The following is a 26463-nucleotide window of genomic DNA, read 5'->3' as shown; positions in this document are numbered from 1 at the left end:
TCTCCACTTTATAGAAGAACCAATCGAAATCATGGATAGGGAAATTAAAAGAACAAAACAAAGTCGCATACCCATAGTGAAGGTCCACTGGAATGCAAAGCGAGGACCTGAATACACCTGGGAACGCGAAGATCAGATGAAACACAAGTACCCACATCTTTTTCCCTAATCCACAAGTGTTTTGTTTACATTAAATTTCGGGACGAAATTCCCTCTAACGGGGGGATGATGTGACATCCCGATATTTTGATTCTATTCAATGACTTAAAAAGCCAAGTATTGTAACCACTTTTAAAAATAATCTTTGAAAATAAAAATGTACAGAAGTCTCTATTTGGTTACCTACTATGTTAGATATCATTAAACCATGATCGTACATAAAAAGAACGTCCAAACCATGATCGGCATAACGATAGACAACTAAAAACTCGAAATAGAGATCGAGCGACTTTTGGCCAGAATGACCTAAATGAGAATCGAAGGTCTCGACAATGGTTTGTCAACGGTAAAAAGTCTAGCAAAAACAGACATCGGTTAAAGAAGTTATGGATTTCTAACGAACTTTTCTTACCCCGACCTTTTAATAAATAAATAATAATAATAATTTCAAAATTTGCCGACGGAGTCTCAACGAAAGTTGTAGAGCGTAGTCTCACCTACATGTGGATATAAAGAACGTCGAAAACGGAGTTCGTATGAAAAAGATATGAATTTTTGAGGTTTACTAAATAACAAAAATATAAATTTAAATCAAATTTCGCTATTATCGGAAGGGGGAGTCACCGAGCCAATTCGAGTTATGCCCAGCGTACTCGAGGACTAGGCCTCAGATCATCCTCGTCGCCCCCTATGAGAGGCTATGCCCCATCCCATCCGAGCTCCGAGGCAGTCGAGGATGCGGTCACGCATGACGCACGCGTACGCCCAGCGTACCAAGACGGTTCCCAGCCCCTATAAAAGGAATGCGAGGGTTCCGGGGAAAATGATCATTTCCTCTCATCTTTCTTGAGTTTTTGCCTCGTTTTCCGTGCATGTGATATCCCGAAGCCCTAGTTTCCTTATCAAGCCCCGAAGTTCGTTTGTGCTCCCGAGAGTCCCGAGAATCCCGAGAAAATCCGCTTTCTCGAGTTAAAGTTCTGCTTGGTTTTCATCTCGCCTTCTTCGATCTTTCAAGTGAGTTCATACCCCTATGAACTACACTTTTAAATGTTTGATAAATGCTTTTTATACAATATTAGGGGGAGGAGAATGCAAGTAAAACACGCGGTTATTATCGTGTATAACTTAACGATTCACTATATAAACTTTTTATCTAAGTAATCATATGTGATTCATAAACTACTACATGAGTATTCTCGTATGAAATATATATTTTCAATAACACCTTTTCTTGTGGAAATAAAACGTGTTTATATATATATATATATATATATATATATATATATATAAATCAAATGCTCCATTTTTACATTAGGTATATGTGATCAGTCAAGTCACTTTACGTGTTACACTTTACATAATGAGTGAGCATTACACTACATCAAAGAGATATTCTCATATACAAGAACAAATATATGGACATTTTCATACGTAATTCTGTTTTATACTAAATTTTGTGAGACATTTCACGTACTTTGGATTATACATTTTAAGTCCTGTATTATATACCATAATCCCTTGTAGGGGAGTGTGATACTTGTGTATAGATCTATATGGGATTGACAGTACCGCACCTAAGTTGTTAGCTACAACTAGGCTGGCAGGCCTGGGGTGACAAACATCATAAGTTTCCAATGCTTGAAGAACGATGTTATAGGCATCCTGGTCAAATATCATGGTTATAAAACTCACATGGAGTATTAAAAGCACATTGATTTACGGGGTTTTTCAAATGCCTTAACGATTTACACATAAAACTACTATTTTAGGCATGAATAGCACTATTGCAATTACAGTTTTGGAACAATCAAACTACCATCTACTATAGTAGAAAATATGGGATTTTCTTGGAACATTTAACATGAACAAACCATTTTCATTCTTTTTCATATAAACATTGTCACTAAATACTTATGAACTCACCAGCTTAAATGCTGATCTACTCTTTCAAAACTACTTTTATTTCTTAGGGATTCAGTAATACAGGTAAAACTACAACTTTTGAAAAAGGGACGCTATGGCGTTAGTTTAACTTCATTTAAAACATCATATTGTAATTTTCTTTTGAAACATGTACTTTTAAACAATGTAAAATTTTAAATTATATATGTGATGATTGTATTGCTTTCTTTACTATGTATTCAATTGTTACGATACCACATGAAGTCATCCGCCCTCGAACGATTCCGCCATTCTGGTTTGGGGGTGTGACAGATTTGTCACATATTAATATATTATAAGTTCTAAAATATGAATATGAAATCATGTTATTTAATTAGTATTGATAAAGAATTAATTTGGACTTAATTTAGTGATCAAAAGAGACTAATTAAATATATGGGGATTTATTGTGTAAATCATTAATTCTTATATATGTGGGCTTATGATCCAAGATTCCTTATGTTGGGTTTAACCCATGTGCTGACCCATGGATACTCCATGGAGGTTAAAACCCATGGAGCATAAGGAATGGGTAAAGTCATGAGTTACATGGTGTAACCCTAATAGCAACACTATATAAAGACCCCTTTAGCTCAAGAAATTGGCACTAGTGATACATATATGAGGGCTAGCCAATTTGAGCATGAAGTGTCTTCTTCTCATGGTTATTCCATGTGTTAGTGATGTTGTGTGAACCATTTGAGGTGTCACATTTGGGGCACTAGGCTCTCGAGCCTTATGGTGTCAAGCTACATCAACAAGGTATGTATTGTATCCATTTTATTTCCCAAGTTTCAAAAGATTGTATGCTAGTTAGGGTAATACCTTGGAATATTCATATTTGCATGTATAATAGAGAAAACATAGATCCAAGGTATTTAGGGTTGTATGTACACTGAGGAGTGTTAGAATGCTCAGAACCCAACAAATATCACAATACACGGATAAGCACATAAGACATATCAGTCACACAAAGATACCACTTATGGTAAGTACAGTGAGAAGACTCGCCTCGCAAGAAATCGGCTAATCTCGAACTCAAATCACCAGTCTAGCCTCCGCCTAACACATACGACAATTATCCCTAATTAATCACATTTCTCAATAAGCTAAACTAACCCTTCTACAAACTCATAGACGGGTAAATGACCATTTTACGCCTCAATGGCCTAAATAGTTCACAAATTGACCAAACACTAAAAGTCAACCAAAAGTCAACGGAAAAGAGTACGCTGCACGTACCAGATCTCTATGTTGGGCGTACTCTACTGTCATGCATGCATCGGGGATGCTTGACCCCTATGTTGCACGTATTGGGATTACGCCCAACGTATGTCCCAATTTCACTCTTCTCACTCATTTGCTATTAATCAGTTAAGACCTTGTCTCGTATCACAGATTTGGACTCCCTAACAACACTCACTTTCTTATCTCAAAATGCTTATAAATCATGCATGGCTTGATTCCAACGTCCAAGATTGGATTTTTATGACATTACATCACTAAACACACTCAAAGGGGTTGATCATAGTCTCTAGAGCTCAATATCTCATAAAGTCTCCAACTTTTGGGACAAAAACGCTGAAATACTGTACTATGATGCACAAAACAAAAGGTTGAGAAAGGTTGAAGCTTTATACCTCTATATGAAGCTCCCAACTTAGATATGCTCAGATCCAAGGGCCTGGACTCTCACTCCTTTTTCTCCAAAGCTTCTTCTTCACTTCAAGAACACACAAAGACTCTTAAAGGCTCTCAAATGCACTCACAATCTCTAAGAACGAAGGTTAGGGCACAATAGGGTTTGTTGTTTGAGAATCGTGGCCAGGAATAAGGCCATCATAACCTTTATATAGGGGACTCACCCTAAATTAAGGTTTTTACTCTGGTCCTAGTACGCCCAGCGTACCCTCTGGTATATCCAGTGTACTACGTGGCTTCCGTGTCAAATGAACGCATATGAGTACGCTGAGCATACACTCGCGTACACCCCACATACTCTTTCACCACCTTTTCTCATAAAGGGACTAAAATGGACAAGTACTCAAAAGACCAAGGGTTACAAGGTACACCTCGACTTGGGATGTTACAATTCAGCACCACTGGACTAACTTACTTTCCTGTTAACTCACTAAGCAACCAACACATCCATATCCCTTGGCACGTTGCACTTGTCACCGCCATGAATTCTGCTTTGCATGAGGAAACAACTACATTCTTCTGTTTTTGCGAAACACAAGTAACCAAATTCTCATTAAGATAGAATGCCACTCCTGATGTATTGCGTCTGTCATTTACATCCCTTACTAGATCACTACAAGTGTATGTAAGTCCCAAATTTATAGATCAAAATCAGTAGTCAATGAATTGCAAGCAATCAAACAGAGTGTAGAAGGAGTAGAATGAGAATAACATCAAGCATGCACACATCTATAATGTATAAGTGTCAGGTACACCTTGAAAAACACGCATACATACATCACTAATTCTGACACACTGACACAGTCTATTTATACCACAAGTAGCAGCACACAAGTGTGCAGCCGCACACACGTGTACGACCGCACACAGCGTATGCGGCCGCACACACGTGTATGGTCGTACACACCCACTAACATGCTATAACCACCACAATACACTCTAACAACTCACCAAGACCTATACAAGATGGATGCCTAGCCCAAACCACATAATTATGACCTAACAATCTCCCCCTTGGTTTGTGGCTAGCATGAACTCAGGTCTTCCTAATCAGCATCACCAAGGTGTGTATGTCTCGCTTCCTGAACTGCAAAATATCTTTACCATCAACAAGATGAATAGCACAATTTCTATTTTGAAACTTGATCGCTTCAGTGGCACAAGGCTCTTCGATTGTGGTCTTGAACTTGTCACCAAATTCTGCAATAAGCTTGTTCTCCAAATCAAAGTAGCCTGCTGATATGGCACCAAGATTAAGCTTGAGATCGGAGATCTGTTTAGACTTCTGAAATTTTTTCTTTTTCAAGCTCGGAAACTCGAATATCGAGGTTTCAGATCAGAACATCTTTCTTGATGATCTTCTGTATAAGAGTAGTGATCTCATCCTCTAGCTCCGAGATAGATGGTTCTGCTCCCCTTGAAGTTCTTCGCCTATTGATATTCATTTTCCATGAGGTAAAGGATCCGAATCTTGTTGAGCAAGAAACCTGGCAAGCCTCACAAAGGCAACATCATGCGCAGGTTGCGGAGGAGAAAAACCCCAGGAGCAGAAGAACTCCCAACTTCAAACGAAGATCTAACATTACTTAGTCCTATTCGGGTCGGTTGTGTTGGTTTAGCAGCTGTGGAGGTTTGTTGGACTGGTGGTTCTTGTTCTTGGATATGTGCTCTCTTCCTCAGATCAAGTCGTCTTCATTTCACTAAAGGCTGAGAGGTTTGTGTCAGTATCTGATCACTCATTGATGGCATAGATGTTGGAATAGCACCAATAAGGGGAGGAATCCATGAAGTTGTATCCATATCGGTTGAAAGGCGTCTACCATCTGTTCAAAAGTTTGAGACGTCACTTTAGGAACACCACTAACTCCCTCTGTCTTAGCTGCACAACATCATGGACAGTGTCAAAGATAGCATTGAGGTCTTCACTACTTAACCTTATATCATTATCCGTAGTCCATAAGGTGATATGTGAGACGCTCAACAAGCTACACTTTAACTCAGGAGCGTAGATGACGTTCCCAAAACTCATCACTCCATTTGTAACTATTCCCTTTTGAGTGATCTTCCCTCCATATCCTCCTGAGAAGGAAACATAGCCCCCATTAATAGTGTGAATGACGTGTAGTTGGGAGATGTCTCCTGTCATGTGCCAGGAACAACCGTTGTCGACATACCAAGGTCTGGCGACATTCCTTCGCAGTTGTTCCTGAACAATAAGCGAAATTATTTAGATTTGGGGACCCAGGTCATTACAATCCTGGATCCCAACAACTCATACGGTTTACGACCGCACAAGGGATTATAGTCGTACACTTGATTACGGTTGTACACGGGGATTACAATCGTACAAGGATCACAACCGTACACGCCAATCGTACACTCTAACCGCACATCCAACCGCACACTTAACCACACACAGTAGCTACACACTCAACCGCACACACTAGCTGCACACTCAACCGCACACACTACCTGCACACTCAACCACACACCTTCAAAGACTCAACCACACACCTTCGAAGACTCAACCGCACACCTTCAAAGACTCAACCGCACACCTTCAAAGCTCCAACCGCACACTCAAAAATACTATATTTTTGAACGAGTTCTGATTCCAAACTAGTAAAAACAATGGTTAGCAAGCAGTTTCTCAATAAAAAGCATGAATGCACTTGAAAAACAACAATTATCTTCAACTGCACACTCTAAGATTCTTCAAAATTGACACTGAATTGGCTCTGATACCAATTGTAAGTCCTAATCTATAGATCCAAATTAGTAGTCAATGAATTGCAAGCAATCAAACAGAGTGTGGAAGGAGTAGAATGAGAATAACATCAACCATGCACACATCTATAACGTATAAATGTCAGGTACACCTTGAAAAACAGACATACACACGTCACTAATTCTGACACACTGACACAGTCTATTTATACCACAAGTAGCAGCACACAAGTGTGCACCCGCACACACGTGTATGGCCGCACACACCCACTAACATGCTATAACCACCACAACACACTCTAACATCTCACCAAGACCTATACAAGAGGGATGCCTATCCCAAACCACATAATTATGACCTAATAGTGTACCTGGTTACAATGTCTTCTCCACCCCCTGGTGTACATTAAGCCATAGTTAATGGTTCCTTTGATATATCTCAGAATATGTTTCACTTCTTGTAGATGCTTGATTGTGGGTCTCTCCATGAATCGACTTTCAATCCCGACAATATATGAGATGTTAGGTCGAGTGTGTGTGAGATATCTTAAACCTCCAATGATGCTCCTGTACTCTATGGGATCTACCGAGTCTCCCTCTTCATCCTTCGTTATCTCTAACTTGGGTTCCAATGGGTATTTGCATGAGTTGCACTCAGCCATGCCTACCTTTTCTAGGATATTTTTTTGCATTTCATGTTTCCTTTAAAGTAAGACCATCTTTCTGTTGACCGATTTCAATACCAAGGTAGTATGACAATGAGCCAAGGTCACTAATTTTAAACTCCTGTTGCATTTGTTCTTTGAAGAGCTTCACCTCATTACTACAATTTCCTGTAAAAATTAGATCGTCAACATACACTCCAACTATTAAGAGCTTATCATTCATTTTTCTTGTGTAACCTGCTTATTCTTGTGTGCATATCATAAATCCCAATTTTTTCATACATTTATCCAGATGGGAGTTCCAAGCTCTAGGAGCTCAATGAAGTCCATACAAAGCTTTTCACAACTTATATACTTTTACTGGTTCATTAGGATTCACACACCCCTCCGGTTGAGTTACATAAACTTCTTCTTCCAAATATTCGTTTATAAATGCAAAATTTTACATCAAGGTGGTGCAGAATCCATCTATTTTTACCTACAAGAGCAAGCAAAATACGTATTGTTTCAAGTCGGGAAACAGGTGCGAAGAATTCATCAAATTCTATCTCGGGTTTATGAACGTAGCCTTTTGCTACTAACCTCGCCTTGTGCTTCAATACTTTTCCATATGGATCTTTTTTCATTTTGTAAAACCACTTGAGACCAATGGGTTTTCGATCTAGTGAGATTTCAACCAGTTCCCAAGTTTTATTTCTTGCAATGGCTTCCAGTTCACTTCTCATTGCATTTTACCAATTAACATTCTCACTAGCCATGTTGTATGACAAAGGCTCCTCACTAGCATGCATGAATAAAAGTTCGCCACACTCATCATAAATATAATCCAATAAATGATATTGTTTCGGGACTCCTCCACCTGTCGAGTCTGATTCAATATTTACGAAAGTATCTGAAATGGTCGAGATTGAGGGTGTAAGTGTAGAGGTTTGTGTCTTTTCTGTTGGGTTTGTTCTGGTATAGGACTTTGCATCCAGATTTGATGTTCCTGTTGCTCACATCTTTATAGCTATCTTCTAGAGAGTAGCCTTCAATTCTAAAAATTGCTCCTGATGTACTTTTTAACAAAGTTAATTTTTCCTATGACCAAGCTTTACCTTCTTGAAAACATACATCCCTACTGATGCATATTTTTCCGGTGTCTGGATCAAATAATCTATATGCTTTTATTCCTATCTCACATCCTAGGTGCACCAGACGTTTGCTTCGATCATCAAGTTTCTGAAGATGACTTCCTGTTGCTCTTGCATGTGCCCTACATCCAAACACTCTTAAGTTATCAACTTGTGGCTTTCTTCCAATCCACATCTCATAAGGTGTTGCATCTTTTAAGGCTTTTGTGGTCACCAGATTAACAATATAAACAACATGATCTACAACCTCTCCTCATAATGTTTCTTGTATATACATACTCTTGAGTATACTTCTTTCCATTTCTAAAATAGTAAGATTTCGTCTTCCCACTACTCCATTTTGCTGTGGAGAATATGGTGTTGTGTAGTGTCAGTTTAGACCGGTTGCTTCACATACACGGTGAATTGTTTTGATAATAATTCACCACCACGATCTTTTTGTTTGGAAACTCTTTAACTTTTCACATATTTTTGTTTCAATAGATATCCGAAACTTTTTGAAAAAACTGAATGCTTCATCCTTAGTCTTCATCATATATACCCACATTACTTGAGTAAAATCATCAACTAACAACATAAAATATTAGTTACCACCAGGTGTGGGTGAAATAGGACCATAAAGGTCCTCGTGTACTAGATCAAGCCTCTGTTTTGCCTTGAAACTTGCTTGTGTTGGGTATGATTTTTGTGTTTGCTTTCCCACTAGACATCCCTCACACAACCATGTAGGGTTACCTATATTTGGTAGTCCACAAACTAAGTTCTTGTCTGAGATTTGTTTGAGGGAAGTGAAGTTAACATGACCCATTCGTGCATGCTAAAGCCAAGTTTGTTCACAAGTCTCTCCAAGCAGACATCTGGACTGGACTTCATTCAAAATGATTTTATATAGACGGTTTCGAGATTATTTTACCTTCATGAGTAGCCTCCCTTTTACATCATGAACCCACATAAACGATCCATGTATCAAGATCCAATCAACATTCTCTGCTAGTTGACCTAAACTTATGATATTATTACATAAGCCTGGGACATAGTACACATCTTGCAGCTTTGGTTGCTCTCCATTCTTGCATTGGAATATGATAGAACCTTTCCCTTCTATGTGTACCTTGGACTCATCTCCAAACTTTACATAACCAAGAGTTGCTTGGTTAAGATCATACAACTTATCTTTTTGACTTGTTATTTGGTTACTTGCTCCATTATCTAGATACCACACATTTGACTGAGTTGTTTCATCACTTGCTAACTTTAGTTTGGGTGTCATTTTTTCTTCATTTAGGAATACCTCATGTATTGCTTTATTATAGTCAAAAGAAGCCAATAATAATTCCGGTTTAGCATGATCTTGAGTCAGATTTACTTCATGGTTCCTTTCACGTCTTGGTTTTCTACACTCTGAGGCATAATGCTCATCTTCTTGACAGTTATTACATTGGAGTTTGATCTTGTCGTGACTGTTAGATAACCCCCGATTTCCTTCTCGTCATTGGTCCACAATGCCTATTCCATGGCCTCTTCCAAGACTTCTTCCACGACCCCGTTGATTGCTTGGACTGCTATGGTAGGATCTGTGTGAGGATTTTGAGTCCTCTTCACTTTGCTTCTTGTTTCTTTCAGACCACTCACTTCTAGAAAAATAGCCCTTTACGACGTGCATTGCGTGTTGTAAAACGCTCAGACGACGCGCAAATGTGTGTCAAGGAAGGGCCAGTCATAACGAGAGACGACATGCTTTTGCGCGTCGTCTATTTACGACACGCATTTACGACGTGCATTTATGACACACATTTACGACACGCAAAGTGTATCAAGGAAGGCCCTATCATAAAGGAAGACGACACACATTTATGTGTGCGTGTTTATGACACACAATGCGTATCAAGGAAGCCCTTGTCATAAATGAAGATGACACGCATTTGTATGCATAAAATTCAGTAATCCTTTACGATAGTCATTTATGACGCATCTTTACAATACTTATTTACGCATAATAGAAAAATATGTAAATAAATATATACCAAAACAATCAATTTCATCCAATAACATCATGTCAAAAAATTGTAATACATTGATACTAAGAGGATCTAATTGTACATTGTTATTAAGAGGTTTTCCCTAACTATATAACCTAATACTATATTGCCATTAAGGGGCACCTCGTTGTTTCTACTTATTGTTATGCTTCTGTTTCCACATGATACCTGTTTTCATCATCAACACATTAGTATTCAGAAAGACTTCAAGCATCATCAATCTATGTTATAAAATATTAAAGTTTAATACACATGTAGTAAAATACCTTTTGCCAAGAATCCACGCTTCAATACAACCGATACCTATACAAAGAGGGTGTTTGACTTAGCTTTTGAGAAGCAAAAAGTCCTTTTTTTAAAAGTTGGAAAAGTCATGATTACGTGACTTTTCAAAAAGAAGCCATTTCCGCTGTTGTAAAAGTTGGAAAAGTTAGGATTACCAAACATCTTTTTGACTTTTAGAAAAAGATAAAAGTAAAATTCACTTTAAAAGTTATGCCAAACACCCTCAAAATAGTAAAATTTAAAACACATGTAGATTATAAAATATTAAAATGTTTTTTTTCATGAAAAAAATTTGCGTATAAATATCAAAAAACAAGATAGGAGCCAATCATTCTATGACACAAGGAAAAATATCACTAGAGAATTGTGAAAAAATATGTATGGGTGGGGAGTGGAGAAATGTAAGTAGAGTACCTTAGCTGATGAAGTTAGCTCCTGCTTCATTTGCAAGTGCTTTGGCAACAAGTGTCTTCCCAAGAGGCCTAAAAAGCAATATTCCTTTGCAAGGATGACAACAAAAATTGAAAGAGCAGTTGCATAAGAACATATATAAAGAAAAAAAAGCCAAACAAACAAACATATCTAAAAGGGGATAAAATCTCATATCATGTTACTAAACAAAACCTATTATACTTTAACATAAAACATTAATAAACCAACACAAAGTTAATCACTTGAAGACCCATCATCATCATTTTCAAGCAATGTAACCACTTTTATCTATAAACCTTTTTCTCACTCCTTCAAGAACAGCTTCTCTAGAAGCTTCACCATTGAGTCCATCATTAACAGGATCTTATTGGCATAAAATCATAGCAACACCTTCTAGAGTGCATCTCCTACCAAAAGTATGCAACCCAACATAATTTTCCTTCACTACAACAACAACACAGTGGGAAGATTACAATCTAGATAATTAGGAGTGCAATCAGTTGATATAATCTTGACAAATTTGGTAGCTGAATACGTTGTTGTCGGTTTTCCACACACCGCATTAGAACTCCACACTATGGGTACCAATTCAATCACAAGTTTGCATTAACGACAACATAATCAAAATCAATTGTTAATCAATAACAAACAACATAGTAGTTAATTAGTGATTACCCATCTTTGTATAGAATAACAACCACCCACACATCAGATGGAGCTTGTGATAGCTCACACACAAAATCAGATCTTGAAATGGGAATGACTGACCCAAACTTTGCAACTTTCACTGTTTGCTTCATCTCTGCAAACCTCTTTCTCCCTCAAGAACATAAAAGAAAATGAAACCATGAAAATCTCACATGAAGTTTAATGTTCTCATAAAATGAGATTAGGATTGAGGGAGTTGAAAGTACCTGTATTCTTCGAGGAAACGATTTTCATCAAGATCATCTTATCTTCTAACTATTTATTGATCTTTGTCTTGTGAAGATCAACTTTATCACTTGGCTCCCAAGATCTTTGTAAGCATAATGAATAATGGGTATTAAGACTTAAGAGATTACTAGAAGATTTCCAAACAGCTAGTGTAAATGGATAAACCATTTCCGTAGATGCATAAATTTCACTTGATTGATTGCTTTAGAATTCATGTCATTGATTCACATTATACACACTTCTATAGTCTATCCCAATAAATTGCAATAAATTTTCTTGATTGCTACATGCTAATAGTTTACTTCATGGCTTCTGTCCTAATTACCGCTAACAAAAGGACTAAAGGAGACTACCTTCATAAATCATACCCTGAGTAGATTTCAACGAGATAAAACAAAATAGACTGCTCTGATAAAATAAAATAAAAAATACAGACCCAGAGTAGATTTCCACAAGATAAAAGCTCGGATCTTTTCTTTGGAAGAATGGCAAGTTCATGTAATGCGGTTCCACGAGATCAATGTTGTCCACAACAATCTTGAATTCTGATTGTCCTCATATGGAGGGTCTCACCCGGCAGTAAACTCTAATATTTACTATTTAACAAAAAAATAAATCAACTAGATCCGTTAAATGAAAACTAGGTCAACAGTAGCTAGACCATGAATGTGCAGACCTAAAACAGCAAGATCTTGGACCTGATTATATAGCTTTCAGTTTTCGTCAAGAACTCTATGATACCCAGAAGCAACGCTAGCTAGACCATGAATGTGCAAACCTAAAACAACAAGATTTTAGAATGATGATAGAATGGAAATTATTGAAAAATCTACCAAGATTGTTAACTCCTCATGGAATTTCATTTGCATCAACTGCATCCCAACTTTTGTGATTGTAAGAGTTTGTTTCAGTTCCTATGAAATCAAGAGACGCCAAGAATTTATCAAAAGCTTACATAATAAAAGTGATAGAATCTAAATTACAATATAGATCATACCTTGATATCTCTCTCCTGCCCATCAAAAGTCGTTCGTAGTTTCAACTTGTCTTCTTTTCGTTTCTTCATCAGAGATTGAGTTCTTATGAAGATTTTGAGCTTTCGCAAGCTTTTTGTCTTTTGTTTTGAACTTTATTGAGAAAAAAAAATGTCAAAATTTGATATTCACACCACATAGAGTAGAAAGTTATAACATTGTATAGTTTTGAGTTTCTATTAGTCTAGTCATCATCTTTTGGATACACAACTTACAAAATGAAGAAAATAATAAAAAGATTTTGAATATCTACCACTGTGGTACATAGTAGGATAGGATTATTGGTTTGTGCTTGGATTAGTAGTGAATTTGTTTAGTTACAATGCATATGAGCTTTGTTAGTATTGTTGTTGGAGATTAGGCACAAATGCTGCTAGATATTGTGTGTGTAGTTATATTAGTTAAGCTTCATCTCTGAGTTGATCAACAAGGTCATAAAAGGTTGTTTTTTAAGTCCATAAACTAGTAGACACTCTATTTAATGATGGTCGAGTACATATCAACCCTCCAAGAAAAGGTATGCAAAATCTCGAGCTTCAGGTCCATTCCATTACATAACTTCATATATAATTGAAATCTGAAGGCCACACGTTTTGACCATGACAACTTAATTCTATTTTTATTGTTGGTTATTAATACATAATGGAAAGGAAAAAGAACAACTCATTGCTGAAGAATGAACATTAATAAGTGGATGGAATGTCATTCCTTCGAGAATGGAATCGTCGATTCCATTGCACAAAACAAACATTTTTTTTTCATTTTTTCTCCCTAATTCCATATTTCCAAAAGTCCAGTGAACTATTGGTTATTACCTTCTCCTGCTGCAATAATGGAAAGGGCATGGGCAGGAGATTATATAACTTCTTCTTTTACACCATAGCAAATTTTCCCTATAACAATAATCATTGCATAAATGATTTTGATTTATGATTATTTACTTCTAATATAAAGGAGAATCATATATCAAGATTGAACATAAGGAGATTTTTCACATGTTTGTTATGATTGAATGGAATCACAAACGATGGTATTATTAACCTACCTGCATTACATTGTAATTTCATTCAGGATCAAGTTTTTAATAAGTAGTTTCACCTTTAGTTCACCCCCGTGTTTATCCGGTTTTCTTCTACACTCCTTAATGCCCTGTTACTTTTACCTTGGTGAATAAAGTCCAAGAACTCAAAACTGTTTTCAATGATCTTCTGGTAACACACCTACAACAACCAAAAACATCTTCACTTTAATAAAACACGATGATGATCCAAAATAAAATGCACAATGAGTAACTTGTATTCTTGAAACTATAAAAATAATGTATTTCAATCTTGATGCGAATAAGAGCTTTTGTCTTAGGTACCGAGTCTTCAGTTGTAATACTCGAAAGTCTGAACTTTTCTCTCAACATGTATTCCTACAACATTCATTCAAACCTCTCAATAATAAAATCATAAACAATTGAATTTTATAAAATTTTATTTTGTATCTATAATGCTTTGAATAAGTAAAACACCAGTAATTCAATCTTCACTCCAAGAACATCAATCCATGTGATTTTATTTCCTTCCAAGCTTCGATTAAAAAAAACGTGACAAAATCGAAAAGGTTTTTACCTCAGAATCTCAGATTATAAACGAAAGGGGGGATGGAAGATGACTTTGACCATGAGGGGTTTTAGAGAGAATGGGAAGAAAAAGGAGAGGAGCTCAGGTTTTTAGACTGAGATAGGGATGGCGAGATTTAAGAATGAGTGAAAATTAAGCTACTTGGGTGAAAATGGACCTCTGATCTTTGTCTTGAGCACACCATCGAAATCAAAGAATGGAATTTGGTACCTTGTATTTTTTCACAAAGAAGAATGTCGATTAAACCCCGCGTAATTCCTTTTTTGCGTCTCTCTTTCCATTATGTTCTATTATGCGAGCGTACCCCTTGATCCCGTTGAAGAACTTAAGACGTTTTTGATGAAGGAAACCCATAGAAACATTGATCAAGGTTTTAGTTGGGTAACACGCTTTGGATCTTCTTATTCTCGGTCATGGCCCTAGACATCTTTGCCCCGCTACTACCAGTCCAACCAACACAGATGGATCTTGAGTTGAGTAATGCACTGGGATAGAGTATCGACTAACGGAAATAACCCCTCCTCAACGTTGTTGAGGAATTAGATTATTGCAGAACATAACAAGATAACAAAAGCACTTACAGGAACTTCAAGTATGAGGTGGGGTTTTAGGGTTTCTTTTAATCGATGAAGATTTTAGGAACTTCAAGTATGAAATTATCGATCTTTTACACACAATGCTTTTAGGGTTTCTTTTGATTGAAGATGATTTTACAACATACGAAGAAGAAGAAGGACGAGAGTATCAAGGCGGGGTTTTTTATTTTTTAGATTTCATTCCCCCCTTGGCAATTAAAAAATTGGAGAACGCGCATTCATAAAGAAAAATATAAAGCGACAGTTTTAGACGACACACTTTTTTATGATAGGTGCCCTCTGTGTTTTTAATTTTTTTTGGACACTATTTTTAGGGTACACACAAACGCGTGTCCTCTATCCTTCAAATTTTGCAAAACTGTCATTATTTTTTAGGGCACGCACAAATGCGCGTCCTCTATCAACGAGTGTCATTATTAGCATGCCATTAAAGGGTTGTTTTATAGTAATGACTCTTGGTGAGTCAATAGAAGCTTCTTTTCTTCAAGTTCATTGTGCCCTCAGATTTTCTCCCCGTGAGCTTTCAACCTACCAACAACTTCTTCAACAGTCATCTTATCAAGATCTGTGGATTTCTCAATGGTTGAGGCAATCTGCTAAAGCTTTGACGACACTGCTCGTAGTAGCTCCTTCACTAAATATGCTTCCTCAACTTTGTCTCCTTAGGCCCGAATATTGCTTACAATATTGTTTATCTTCTAGAAAACTCATCCACTGTCTCCATCTCCTTCATATTTAGAACTTCAAATTCTGCTTTTAACGTCTGCACCCTTGTTGTCTTTAATCTATCAGCCCCCATGTACATAACTTTTAGAATCTCGCATGCATCCATTGCTGTTTGTTTCTCTGCCAATGACAACAACATATCTTCTAGGATTCCTTGATAGATGGCTAGAAGTGCCATCTTATCTTTTCTAACTTCAACTACATCTTCTGGTCTACTGGGCTCTACTGCATCCCAAACACCTTGTGCTTGCATGAACACTTTCATTTTAATGGCCCAGGTAGCATAGTTGTTTCTTGACAACATAGGATAGTGTAGTGTAATCTGCCCATCCTTCTCGTTCCTTGACGAATCTCCCATGGATGTAGATCGGGGTTGATATTTTGGTATAAACTTAGAGCTCTGATACCAAATGTTGGTTTATTGCCTTTTTTTATCACTTTACTTTATGCAGAAAAAATGAAAAGAAGATGACGTTCTTCTTCTTTTCGTAGTGTGCAATGGATGAGAAAGAACAGATGACAAAAGCATTGAGAGAAAGTATCTACTATTTTTCATTCAATAATATTTTAATACAAAAGGGACATACATTTAAAACTAGACATCTACCATCCACCTACTTCAATTAAAGAAAGATATATAAAAAAAAAATTGGCAACAACCTTAATTAAAAAAGAGTTAAACACTCAACCTTGAGTAGGAATGATGAATTGGATAGGTTTCAAATGTGATTGCACCATCTCTTTCTTTCTTCCTTTTTTTTATAAAACTTATAGATTATTATAATATACTCGTTGCTATATGATCGTACCTTTGATTTTTGTAAACTTTTTCCTATTCTTGATTTGTTTCAAAGCTTCTTGATTGTATTTCATATCGTTCTTCCATAATTCTTTTATACTGCGAGGTCTCCATTTGCATTTTTGCCTTCTCCTCTTGAAGCTGGAGGATCATCGACAATGCCTCACTGGCGGCCGTTGCGGAAGCCTCTCTCTCAACATCCAACTCGGCATACACATTTTGTAAAGTAGATTTTAGCTTCTCCACGTCGTCAACTGACTCTCCTGCCCACGATTCCTCTGGCTCTATCATATGCACATTCTCTTTTAGTTGATTTAAGCTCTCAATTGTATGTGGTGTATTTGGAATTTTCTTTTCCTCAATCTGATTATAGTTTCCAGTTGATTTATTTGATTTGGGACCTAGTATAATCAGATGAATCAGTGTTTATAGTACATTAAGAATAATTGTAAAACCGGATGCATGTAAACCTGTTATTGAAGGTAAAGATGGACTTTTTCTACGCACAATGAGATTGCTCTTTGATTTCAGTTCTCCACCATCAATTACTTCACATTTTACTAAACTTTTGGTCTTAGATTTAACAGCCAATGACATCATCCCTCCTACACGAAAAAAAGTAGCTTTAAACAATGATAACTACATAATGTTTTACTAATTGGTAACATGTTTCTCTTTTAGAAATGCATGTGAGATATTCTTACCATCAACCAGTACAATATCGCCAGGTTCGACATCGTTTATAAAGCCATCATAATTTACACTAACAGTGTCGTTTGTGCTGACTCCACTTTTTATTGTGAAATTGAATTCTTTTCCCTCCTGAAGGGGAATTGGTTTAGGTACATCCCCACTTCTTACCTCAGGTCCCTGAAGAAGCAAATCAGTACATGTAAATTTATATGTACTTTTCATATATATCTTGAACCCAAAAACAATTATTTGGATTATGGTGTGGTTTAATGGACCTTCTCGAGTCAAGAGTTTGACTTGACTTTTGTGCAATTCAAGGTTTTTGGGTTTGACCGGAGATGTCGATTTTTTTTAACCGCGAGATACATAAATACAAAAAAGCACCAAGTTTAGTACATAACTAGACTAGGGCAAAAGCCCAAAAAAAAACAGGTTCAAAGAGTTATAATCAAATAATAAGCAATCTTTTAAAACATGGATTGACCTGTGGTCGGATTGTGATTGGTTATAGGTCCGGTTTACTAAAAACCGGGTTGAACTATTTATCATATGGTTATGTTTTATTTTAATTATTGATCAGATCTTTTTTATGTTACCTATTAATTTTATTTATTAAATATAAAATGGTTCAATAAAGGTCGATAGATTTATATTTAGCATTGCGGAATAGAGTTTCAATTTTGATGTCAAGAGGGTTCATTTTTCATTGTAAAATTGATATGAAATTATGCGTATGTGATAGTAAATTTACTTGTTATATTTTCTCAGGAGTTTTACATTATAATGATGATAGACTGATTCTTCCCTTTTCCACAAAATTTTGTATTCAATTTCATATAAACAAGCAAATGAAAAAGATCAATTATTCCGACACAAATGCATGTTATACCCCAAGGCCAACTATATAGCATTTCAATTTGATATATTTAGTTTTTCTATTTGTTATGTTTACTATATATTACATTATTAGTTTATTACCACCTTTTGTTATCAAGATGTTTTAGCATTATTTTCCCCTTTTTCGCTTAAAGCTTATAGAAAAAAAAGTACTATAATCATAAAAAATGAATGTATGAAATGAGAAAACAACTTACTTGATAATTAAGTGCAGTTTCAAGTTGTGTTGCGATCTCCGTCATTAATGGACGTCTTTTGTGGTCTCGCTTCAAACATTGATAAGCAATTGTTGTAAACGCTTTCAAAGAGTTAGGATGTATTTCATCTTTTATATGACTGAAAATAATTCCATACATGTTGTCCTCTTTGTAATGTTTTCGTACCAACTGAGTAAAAGTGTGAGAGTTTTCTTTCTTCCCAATACACAACCTCCCACATAAAACTTCAAACAACACCACACCAAAAGAGTAAACATCTGACTCCTTTGTTAGTAAACCCGACTCTAAATACAACGGATCACAATACCCAATGGTGCCTACAACATTATTGGAGACAATAAACGTGTACTGCTGGTTAGCAGGACCAAATTTTGATAAACCAAAATCAGCGATCTTTGCATTCCAATTTTCATCTAATAAGACGTTGGAACTTTTTATATCACGGTGTAATACTCTTTGATGGGTGTTAGCAGGATTGTGAAGGTATGCCAATCCCCGAGCTGCCCCTATGCATATTGTAAGTCGTTGAACCCAGTTTAGATCCTTGTTGTTGAGATGCAAATCGAGACTTTTGTTAGACACATAAGCGTACACAAGGATCTTCTCGCTCATTTCATCACAAAAACCTATGAGGGTGATGATGTTATCATGCCTGTAAACGGAGAGCATAATGACCTCTTTCCAAAACTCAGAATTTCCTTGTCCAAATTCACTTACTAAACGTTTTACAGCAACCTTTGTTTTCCCCTTCGAGTGGGACGAGATCTCCTTTGTACACGTTTCCAAATCCACCTTTCCCGATACAATTTTCTTCGGAAAATTGTTGGTTGCCGATATTATAGAAGCGAGTTGTATTTTGAGGTGTACAAACTGTTTTTCGACTGACATCATCTTTGATAATCGATGAAGAATAAGAAACAGTACTAAAACTGTAGAAGAATCAAAGATGAAGTGCTTGAAAGAGATGATATTGTATATGTTGTTGCGTAGCAATATATACAACTTAAATAAGGAGTAAGTCAACTCTCTCTCTCTCTCTCTCTCTCTCTCTCTCTCTCTCTCTCTCTCTCTCTCTCTCTCTCTCTCTCTCTCTCTCTCTCTCTCTCTCTCTCTCTCTCTCTCTCTCTCTCTCTCTCTCTCTCTCTCTCTCTCTCTCTCTCTCTCTCTCTCTCTCTCTCTCTCTCTCTCTCTCTCTCTCTCTTCTCTCTCTCTCTCTCTCTCTCTCTCTCTCTCTCTCTCTCTCTCCAGTGCATAATTGGTGGTTTATTATAAAATAATTAGTTCACACCATACAGAGTAAGGATGATACAACTAAAATGTGGTTTATGAACCTTTGCCAGCTTGCAGATCTAAATAAGGATCGTAAAACTAGAATATGGTTTGAAAATGTCTCATATCCCCAATAAAATACCAGGGGATGGTTGGTTCATTCAATGTTCATACTGGACAAGCCATGAGTGATGAGATGGATATCGTCTGGCTTTGTCTACCTCTGTGCTTTTAAAAAAGATTATTTAAAGTGATCTTTGTTTGACCAATATAGTTGTGTGACTTATGATATATTCATCAAAATTTTAGTCTTCAAAAAATGGAAGATTAATGTAGCTTCTAATTTAAAGAAAACAAAACGTATAATGTTTGTTTGACCATGTATTACAACCATCTACGTTCATATCATTAAAGTAAAATGATTGTATTAGATACATATTGTAACAATTATAATATAATATAATAATAAGTTGTTGGTTGTATCTTATTCATTAAAGAAAACCTTTTTATACATCAGATTTAATGCATAAAATCCATCACTCTTTAATTTTTTGATGGACTTTACTAATATATTTGTATTGTCATGCGAAATTACTAATGTAACCATACATTAAGTTGGTTGAATATATATTCTGTTAGATAACATCTATATCCCAATTTATTTGTCTATGAGTTTTATTAGGTATTCAATAAATAATGAGCAAAGTTGAAAATTGTTCTCTTATATAGCATTTGGTATATGGAACTTGACAAAACATAGCAGAACAAAGTCAATTGAAATAGCGTTTGTCAACGACAGAACTAGAACAACATAGAAAAATGACCGGATTAAATGGGACTAAATTACCAAATTTTAGTCCCATTAGAAAATGGAACAACATTAGAATAAGTCATTTAGACTAAAATACCCTCAAATTCACATGTCTTACCCAACACATACCAACTCCAACCTTTTATTCTAAAAACAAACTAACAAAATTATAAAAATGGTCTATCTGGTAAATATTTTTTTCGAGTTTTAGTTCAAATTCTAACCTTTTTGGATTGACTCATGAATGAACTGACTCTTTGTATGCTTCATTGAACTAGAAGAAAGGAGTAGTATATCCTTAAACTATACCTATTATAGTCTATTAGAAGAATTGTTTGTATGACTGAATGTATTGAAATGAGATAAAAGTCTTTATATCTATACATATATACCTAATATATAAGTAAGGATCCAACGACACTCGGACAAACAACAGGTACTCTAAGTCCACAACCAAACAAGGAACAAGAAATAAAGTAATTTGGCAGTCCTAAGTCCTTCAAACCTTACTTATATAAGTATACGTATGTTAGACATGGCTTTAACAATATATAAGTTTGAAAACTGTAAAAGAAAAGGTTTGATATATAAAGGTGAGTTTAGTAAAGAGTTTAACATGTAAAAAGTTTGATAAGTAGTTTGAAGTCATTTGTTTGATAAAAACAGTTTGAGAATACAAGTTATTTTGAAAGAGTTTATCAGCTTTAAAGCTGGTGAGTTCATAAGTATTTTAGTGTCATTGTTTGCATCAAAATGTTTGTAACTGTATTTGAAGTCTAAGTTTGTAAATGTTGTAATAAAAGTATGTGAATGTTTGTAACTCCTAGAAAATCCTATATTTTCTACTAAAAGTAGCCTTCTACCAAGGCCCGACTGTTTTGTATGTTTGTTTCTTGTAAAAGTGTATAATTTTCCCAAGTTTAACTATCATTAAGAAAATATAGTTTATACATTATCGTTTATGTGAAATGATCACAAAGCGAATGCAAGGGGAAATCAATGTAGTAATGTAGTATTGTATTATAGTAACTACTGCTATACTAACTACCTTAAATTGGATTTATATCAAGGTATTATGTGATTTGATTGTACCATACTATCGACTATAAACACGATGATGAAAGACACCGGAAGTAATGACATTTGGCACCCGTAGACCTACAGTTCCCACTGTAGCTAGCAACAAAGGTGTAGGATAGTCAATCCAGTATAGATCTATACGCAAATTCATGCTCTCCCTACAGGAGATTCTGGCTACAAATCGGACCATGGCAGTGATGACATGCCTTGAAACAGTGGTTCACAATTATGTTATAGTATACTTGTATATGTATTGTATTTACTAGTGTAGTGAGTGTATTGTTTCTCGTTATAGTATTCTCTATCTGTTTCTCTTCATAGTATAGTTGTATAGTTTCTCAAAATAGTAAGTTCTCTTAGTTTCTCATCATAGTATAGTTGTATAGTTTCTCATAATAGTAAGTATTGACTCATGAATGAACTGACTCTTTGTATGCTTCATTGAACTAGAAGAAATGAGTAGTATATCCCTAAACAATACCTATTATAGTTTACTAGAAGAATTTTTTGTATGACTGAATGTATTGAAATGAGATAAAAGTCTTTATATCTATACATATATACCTATTATATAAGTAAGGATCCAACGACACTCGAACAAACAACAAGGTATTCTAAGTCCACAACCAAACAAGGAACAATAAATAAAGTAAGTTGGCAGTCCTAAGTCCTTCAAACCTTACTTATATAACTATATGTGTATTAGACACGGTTTTAACAATATATAAGTTTGAAAACTATAAAAGAAGAGGTTTGATATATAAAGCTGAGTTTAGTAAAGAGTTTAACATGTAAAAAGTTTGATAAGCAGTTTGAAGTCATTTGTTTGATAAAAACAGTTAAAAGCATAGTAATTCCATATGTTTGATAGTTATTAATCACATGTCATTGATATAATAACTATGATGTTCAACTTGTATTCCCCCCCCCCATAAAATCCTTTAAAATCATTTAAAAGGTTGATTAAGGGGTATGAACTTACCTGTAGTGAGTGATGCGACTGTAAGATCGGTTTAGGAAGTTGAGTGTCAATTGCGGACTTGAGACCAAATGAATCCTATTAACCATATAATGACATATATATGTATACAATTAGTTCTTGTAACAACTAATTATTGAATTGGGACCACCTTAGGGACTAGTAAACACTTATATTGAATTGTTACAACCATATATGATTGTATACAAGGGGTATATGGCTATACAAGGGAGTGTGTGGTTACACCATGTGTGTGTGTGTGTGGACAGGGTGTGTATGGTGCTGCACACTCCCCATGAAGTGTGCCAAAACGTATTTTAAGGCCTTTGGACTCATCTAGGAAGGTTTCTTACTTCATGCTCTAGCCTTATATGGAGTTCATTGCTATTTTTGGACCTAAAAAGTGTTTGTATGGTTGCACATGGTGTGTGCGGCCGTACACACCTGAAGATCATGAGAAATGGCGTTTTTCATGTATATCTTCAAGTGTACTTGGCCTACAACAAGTTATGATAAGTGTATACACATTATAGATGCTTGAAAGGGTGACTATGGTCCCATAACTAGTGTGTGTGTTCTTTGGTGTTCTTGACTAAATGGATGTTTACAGGGATCAAAGTAGAGGGGAAGGCTAGTTAAAATCATATATTAACTAATCAAAAGGAAGAATTACATACTTTTATGAAGATCAAGATGAAGATTTGGATGGTACTTGAGAGAGAAACGTGTTCCAGCTTTGAAGGAGTGGAAAAAGTGTTCAAAAATGACTAAGGGTCATATATATAGCTGAGGGTGTGTGGCTGGGATGGGTGTGTGGCCGTACACTCAAGTGTGCGGCTGCACACTCTATGTGTTGGAGTGTTTGGCCCGAGTTTGCTTGATATGCATCATGTTATCCTATTTCTAGGTTCCTACCTTGGTTGTACTAGGTTTAGAACACTCAAATAGACCCTAAACAGTGCTAAAAGATAGCTAAACAAGTCTAACTTTGATTGAATTGATCTATTGTACATGATAGAAATTTCAGGTTGTCACATTATTCCATAGCATATAATCATCACTTTCAATTCAAACATCAACTAAACCATATGAAGATTAGACAGAAAAAAATATACCTCAATGGATTTGCTGGGAGCAACACGAATGACATTGACCAAATTTCCCCTAAAGAGGCTAGTCCAACCGCAATAGAGAGCGAGCTAGTTAAACATAGCACTAAAGAATTTATGAAATCTGTTAACCCAATTTCAAACCAAATAATTAAAACTACAAATCGAACGAAGTCGGAAGAAACCTCTAAAAAGAAACACAACATAAAATTGAAAATTAGTACGGTAAAGAGGTAAGGTTGCTCATACCGTATAAGGCAAAACAGAATCGCCATATAACTGTTTTCTAACGAACTATGGATTTCTGTTTTCATGTGATAAAAAAGCCATGGTATCACAAGAAACCAAACAAAAAGGGATTAAAGAGGCTTCAAAATCCAGATTTAGATTATTATTATTAATATGTGATATCTAATTAAGACACAGAGCATTAATAAAGTTGGAATTGTCAACTTCTGCAGATGTATGATTTTGATTAATACAAAAACCCATCAATGTTATGAAATCAAACACAAATCAATTGGAATTTAATACTTTATAATCTAGCATATTGAAGAATACTCACAGACGCCTTAGAGGTGGTTGTTGTTTAGGGTTTAGGGTTTAAAACCCATCAATGTTATGAAATCAAACACAAATCAATTGGAATTTAATACTTTATAATCTAGCATATTGAAGAATACTCACAAAGGCCTTAGAGGTGGTTGTTGTTACAGCAACAACTGTTTTGGTTGTGGTGGTGGCAGCGGTGGCGTTGGGTGTTGAACACGCACCACAACCGGCCGTTGAGGGTGCTCTAGCAAAACCACTTGATTCCTCGCCAACGACGCCGCCGACGGTACACTATCACCGATGCTATTAAAATCTAGCTGCCATGCGAGCTTTTTTGCAGCCCTGATATCCATCGGTGTTCCCGTCGATACCTCCGCCGCATCCGATTGATTCTTTTTCAGAGGGAAATTTGAATCCCCCCACCTTCACCCGTCTCCATTATTATCTCTCCAATTTGAGATTTCACTTTCTTTATCAAGAAACTCATACAGAAGTATGAAAATATACAAAAAATCAATAAATTCCCCAAATTCAAACAAAAATCAACAACCATTCGAATAAAAAACGGAAGCCCAGAAACAATACGATGAAAAAGTCAATAAGCTTATCACTCCCACTCCAACAGATCAGATTCGCAACTAAAACATCATTACGACGATATGAAGGGAAGTGTGGAGAAGGATCCAGAAACACAAAAACATCAAATAAAGATAAACCCAATGAACAACACGCGTTTAAAGAATTATTTGTAAATAATTCGTCCTATTTTTAATGTTATTTCCAATAAAAACCCCAAAAAATAACCAATACAACAATAAAAGCGCAACAATAATACAGGGACCTTTTCTGCCAAAAGTTAGCGTGTTCACTGTTCATCTTGCAACACAACTTTAATATATATATATATATATATATATATATAATAATAATAATAATTAAAAAATTAATCCAATACAAAAGATAGAATAAAAATAATTAATTAAAATAATTAATGTATAATAATAATAAAATAGAATTAAAAAGAAGATATGTAAAATTGGTCATTGTAGTTTGGTAAAAAGAACCAGTGCATAAATGGTTATTGAGGGTAAAATTATCATTTTAAAAAAGTTAACAACTAAACTGTTAAAGTTAACGGCATAGGGACTAAAACCGCGCAAAGTATCCATAATTGGACCAATGATGCACTATCAACCGTTGGGGGACCAAAACCATATATTTTTGAAAACCATAGGGATCATTTTTACAATATTGTCTAATTTATTTCTAAAATATTTGATCTATTATAAGAAAATATTAATTTTTCTTCTATTATATTATTTTCTTTTAAAACAATGTTTTGCATATTATCATATTCTATATATATATATATATATATATATATATATATATATATATATATATATATATATATATATATATATATATATATATAGTTGTTTATTTAAAAACATTTGATCTTCTATTTGAAGAAGTTCTTCTTTTTTTAATTTAATTTTTAATTCTTTTGGTATTATAATATTTTCTTTATTTTTGGTATTTATATATTGATAAAATTACTTTATGTTTCTATTTTTGTTTCTTCAAATTCTTGATTAGGGATAAAGTTGTAATTGGAAAACCTTAAACTTGTTTTTACTAACCTATTTGTGTTTGTTACTGCTTCATCTTGTACTATAGCAGGTGAAGTATCAGGATCAAATTTACTAATATCCCGTTCTTGTCCATTAATAGTTTCTGTGGAAAATTCTTTAGGTTTTACCATTTTAACTCCTTTATCACTTATTAAATTTACTATTGTCTGTAAAGATTTTGTTTTTTGTGGTTGAAGTAGATCAACGTCTTCTTAAAATTCCTAAAGTTATTAGTAAATGATCTCAAAATTCAACTTGTTCGATCATTTTGCTTGGATTCCTTATTTTATATATTTATACATTTTTTATAGTTATTAAAAAATCTAGGCTACAATATATTATTCCTCTATTACTACTAATATATATATATATATATATATATATATATATATATATATATATATATATATATATATATAC

General features: G+C 35.2%; 2 pseudogenes across 1 annotated transcript; both read right to left on the bottom strand.

Annotated features, from left to right (window-relative positions):
* Positions 1 to 10827: 10827 nt before the first annotated feature.
* LOC145099127 (uncharacterized) lies at positions 10828 to 12186 on the bottom strand (annotated as a pseudogene).
* Positions 12187 to 16530: 4344 nt separating this feature from the next.
* LOC145103194 (putative serine/threonine-protein kinase PBL21) lies at positions 16531 to 19549 on the bottom strand (annotated as a pseudogene). Its single transcript, XR_013706390.1, has 4 exons — positions 18589 to 19549; positions 17506 to 17671; positions 17272 to 17406; positions 16531 to 17202 (listed from the first exon to the last, which is right to left on the bottom strand). The product of XR_013706390.1 is annotated as a putative serine/threonine-protein kinase PBL21 (transcript).
* Between the last annotated feature and the right edge of the window lie 6914 nt (positions 19550 to 26463).

The sequence above is a fragment of the Lactuca serriola genome, chromosome 4, assembly GCF_051521515.1.
Source record: "Lactuca serriola cultivar US96UC23 chromosome 4, Lser_US96UC23_V15, whole genome shotgun sequence".
NCBI classification, from domain to species: Eukaryota; Viridiplantae; Streptophyta; class Magnoliopsida; order Asterales; family Asteraceae; genus Lactuca; species Lactuca serriola.
The sequence above is the reverse complement of the archived record's forward strand: the minus strand, read 5'-3'. Positions and strand labels throughout refer to the sequence as shown.